This window comes from Numida meleagris, chromosome 20 (genome assembly GCF_002078875.1).
Source record: "Numida meleagris isolate 19003 breed g44 Domestic line chromosome 20, NumMel1.0, whole genome shotgun sequence".
In the NCBI taxonomy this organism is placed as follows: domain Eukaryota; kingdom Metazoa; phylum Chordata; class Aves; order Galliformes; family Numididae; genus Numida; species Numida meleagris.
The window spans coordinates 6088363-6093030 of NC_034428.1; the positions used below are offsets into that span (position 1 = coordinate 6088363).

The 4668-nt window shown below is 45.0% G+C and overlaps 1 long non-coding RNA gene across 1 annotated transcript; it reads right to left on the minus strand.

Annotated features, from left to right (window-relative positions):
* On the minus strand, positions 898 to 3101 carry LOC110386996. Its single transcript, XR_002432348.1, has 3 exons — positions 3004 to 3101; positions 1979 to 2110; positions 898 to 1882 (listed from the first exon to the last, which is right to left on the minus strand). It is a non-coding gene; the product is annotated as an uncharacterized LOC110386996 (long non-coding RNA).

Here is a 4668-nt window from a genome sequence, read left to right on the forward strand (position 1 = left end):
CTGGAGTTTCTGAGCCACCTCCTGTCATCAGCATGCCCATGGGCATGGACCACTTCATGTGGCAGTGCTCTGGTGAGTGCTGGGTCAGGGGATGTGCTCTCTGGGTACCTTCTGGGAGACAAAAGATGAACTTCCAGCACTTTGTTGCTGAAAAGAATAAGCATCTTTGTTCCCATACATGTTCAACTTGCTCTTTTGGAGTTCTTTGCCTCTTACATGCACCAATAAACACATCCTGCTTCCTGACCAGAGGAGAGGTGGCTCGTCCATCTCTCCACTCCTCTCACACCTTGGGGTCACCAAGCAGAATCCTCCCCCAGCCTTTCTTTCTCACTTCTCAGCCCTGACATTCTGTTTGCCCCAGGACTCTGGTTGGATTAAATCAGGCCTTGCACACAGCCAATTCAACACCAAGTGTCAGCAAAACCATGTTTGAACAGGGCACCTTCACATGATTTTGACAGACAGAGACCTAAACCTGTCTTCGGTGTGACAAGTCATATTCTTCCCTTCGTCGGGACACGTATGGGTCAGGGCTGTTTCTCACAGCTTTGGTTTTTCAAAGGCTCTACATCAAAGGTAGCCCCTGGTTTCTGCAGTTTCTTTAATATATTCCACAATGGCCTTGGCCTTGTTAAATCACAGAAATAGTTTTGGCTTTTTTTACTTTCTTTTCTTTCTTTCTAATCCTTTTTTTTTTTTTTAATCTTTTCATTTTTGGGAAAATAGAAAAGGGAAAGTTACTGGGGGAGGGAAGGAAATTTCTTCCTTTCTTCCATGACATTTCTTTAGTGTCTTGCTTATCAAAGCAGTGGAAGGAACACTCCAAGAGAAATGCACACAGATGAATTAAATGCTTTTTTTTTTTTTAATATAGCTTTGAAAATACTCCTTTGATTCTTTCACTCTCCTGCTATCTCCCCCCACCTCTCATTTTCAAATATGCAACTGGGAAACTGTCCAAAACTGCCCCAGTCACCCATGTAATATCCTTTTCATTTTTCTTGTGTTGGACTCCCAGCTCATGGGCTTAGAGAAAATTTCTAAGACCCCACATCTCCTGAATTTGAGACAGCCAAATTCTGAGCCCACAGGTTCAGTCTATTCTGGCCTTCTGCTCCTAGTTTGGAAGGTGAGAACCTGGCCCAAACCAGGTATGTCACTTCGTCTTAAGACATTGGGGTACCTGTTGGTAATTGCTGTCAACTCCCACTCATCCATGGCAACCAAGACAAGGACATCTTTTCCAAAGTGCCACACACTTCCAGGCAGGTATCGTATGGATTTTCCATCCTTATTCTTTAGCTCTTCACTCTTCATTCTCAACAGGAAACTGAAAGTTTTCTCCAGACTTCTGCTTTCACTGTGCCTTGTACTACTTCTAGTTTCCAGCCTGAACTTAGACATTATTTGTGGTCTGTAGATTCATTCTTAGCTTTTTTTTGAGCCATCAGTAATTTTCTCTCTTGTACACCAACTCACTGAACATCCACACCCAATTTGGGGCTGTATTAGCAAGGATGCTGCTGGCAGGGTGGGGATGTGGCTTATTATCCTCTTCTCAGCACTCTTGAGGTTGCATCTAGAGAACTGTGGACAGTTGAAGGGCACTCCAGTATAATGAAGATGTCAGCAAACTCTGCAGAGTCCTGTGGATTGTCGCTAAAATGCTGAGGGGTACTGAGGGAACTTGTTTGGCATGACTAAGGAGGGATGTAGTACAAGGTCTTTGTCAAAAAACCCAGCCCCAGGAAGTTTTAAAAACTTCACTGCACAAGGCCATGAGCAATCTGATTTTACTTTGAATTTAGCCCTCCTTGGATCAGAAGGGTGGGCTAGAGGTCCCCAGAGGGCTTTTCCATCCTTCCATGACTGCCTGGATCTAAAATACAAGGAATAAGGCAGATCACACTCATTAGTCCATGCAGGTACCATCCTCACAGCTCTTCTTTGTACCTGTTTCAGCTATATTCCTCACCTGGAAGACGTGTAACTGGAGGTTTTTGTTTCCTTGCATGGAATTGGATTCTTATATTGGTAGGGGTTGCTTCCTATAGCACATTGTAAGGATAACGCAAGCCTTTCTTGGTCATTTCTTAAACAAATACAGCTAAGTGAAAGTGCCAGGTGATCAGTCTCTAGAGCATGATTCCCAAAATTTCTGCAAAATGTTATGCTGCTTGTATTTCTCCCCTGAATGGTACCCAGATGTTCCTGACACAGATTAGCTGTATGGAGAGTGCTGAAAACAGAGGAGTGTCTAGAAACGTGCATAGAGTAGGGAAGGGGTTATTGCCTTTTCTGATCATCTTCCCATGACAAAATTCCTCCAGCATTTTGTTGTTCTGATCTGTAGGTACACAGATTCTGGCTCTTCAAATCCAGTCCCAGAAACTGGCCTGAATCCAGAACAGTTCTGTTTGCTCAAACACGCCCTTGAGCAATGGCTCAAAACTTGTCTTGGACTGAGATCAAGCACTGCGACAGTACATCCTACCCTCACATCTTATCATAGGTTAAACCAGTCCGGACAGGAAAGATATCTCAGTATTAACATTCTGCTTCCCTTCCCCATTCAATCTCTACCATAAAACCTGACAACTTCTGTTGATAATCTTTAGGTATTAGAGAAGATTAAATGTTCTCTGATGTGCACAACTTGTTTTAAAATATTAAGGCATTACTGCAGGAATTCCCCACCACACCTAGGCCTTCCCTTCTCCATGTAAGAAGCAGAGAAAAAACAGTTTCCCCAGTCCTGCCTTTGGTTATAAAATTCATGTTTGCCTGGATTTAGACCCTTGCTTTATGTCACCTCTCTTTTGCTAGAGCTCAGAGCTCATTAAAGCTTAGCTGGAGAAGGAGACAGCTTCAAGGTCATCTCCATCTTGTAGAAAACTCTAATGTGGAGAACACGCTCCTGTGAAAAGCCACCAGAAAGGCTGTTTGGGATACCCAAACCCAGAGCTAAAAGCTGCTCTGTTGAGTGAGGGAAGTGCTCACACTCTTAGGAGTAGGACTTGATGATTCAGGAGTTGGACTCAGCGATCCTTATGGGCCCCTTCCAACTGGGGGTGCTCTATGACTCTGATTCTAGCACTCTGTTGTAAAGGTTGCCATGGAGTTCCCGAAATGTAAAATACATAGGTACAAATAGAGAACAGGAAAGATGTGGCCAGATTGTGTGACCTTCTCACCACGAATCTCATGTAGGAACTGGGGGAAACTGTAGCTTGTTTCTCTTTGTCACCCACTGGTTGCCTGGTGTCATGTAAATGCTGAGTGGAGTGGACACAGGGACCAGAAGGCAGAACTGGGCCCTATGGGTCCTTGTCATGGGTCTGGCCCACCGAGCCCCCTTGTTACTGCTTTGGACTTGGGAATTTGCAGTTCACTAGTAAAGGAATACACTCTTGGGATGAGTGAAATATATGTAAAAGCCAACATTCATTTCTCCCAATCTGGAAAACAGGTTTGAACCTGGCCTCTCCCCCACTGGTTGAGCAGAAACAGCAACAGAGTGAAGGAGACTCTCCTGTCCTAAGACATCTTCCTAATGAGAGCAGTATCAAAGCATGAGAGGTTCAAATAGACTGCAAAATTTCCTGATAGAACAAACAAACAAACAAAAAAAACACCACCTTCCTTTGGTTATTTCCTAGTTAGCTGAGCACCTTTGCAGGAAATCAAACATCACAGGAGGAGCTAAAGGCTGTAAGGACAGCACAGGACATCCCCAGCTCCTAGGTGCATAGCTTAAAATTTTCGTCTCCCAGCATCCATTCTCTTGCTACATAAGCTAGCAGAATCCCACTATTGCTGTGACCTGCTATAGATTCTGTGCAGTTTGCTTACTTTCTTTGAAGGCCTCTCATCTAATTGAATATCAAATGAAGGGTAAGCAGGAGATCAGATGAGATCTTTTCAGGGGAAGACATTTCCAGCAGCACAGACACTTCTTCCTTCCAGAATAATCATAGAATCGTTAAGGTTGGAAAAGACCTATAAGATCATCAAGTCCAACCCCAGCACATCCCCACCATGCCCACTAACCATGTCCCTCAGTGCCACATCTCCATGGTTCTTGAACACCTCCAGGGATGATGACTCCACCGTCTCCCTGGGCAGCCTGTGCTGGTGCATCATCACTCTTTCTGAGAATAAATTGTTCCTAATATCCAACCTAAACTGTTGGATTGGTAGGGCTTGCTTCCTGTAGAGCACAGTAAGGACACAACTGGGACAACTTGAGGCCATTAAATCTCATCCTACCTCTGCTACCTGAGAGCAGAGGCTGTCCCCCATCTCACCACAACCTCCTTTCAGGAGCTGCAGAGAGTGATGAGGTCTCCCCTGAGCTTCCTCTGCTCCAGACTGAATGATCCCACTTCCCTCATCTGCTCCCCATAAGACTCCATTTGCTCCAGATGCTTCACAGCTCCACTGCCCATCTCTGGACACGTTCCTGTTCCTCAATGTCTTTCTCGTAGTGAGGGGCCCAAAACTGAACGCAGCACTCAAAGTGCGGCCTCACCAGTGCTGAGTACAGATTCTGCCTTCCAGAATGGCTCTGTGAATTTCTGCCCCCCACTCATTTTGTGGTAGGCTTTTGAAACAGACCTGTGGAAATCTCCAGTGGGGTTACATCCTTGGGCAAACCAAAATTGC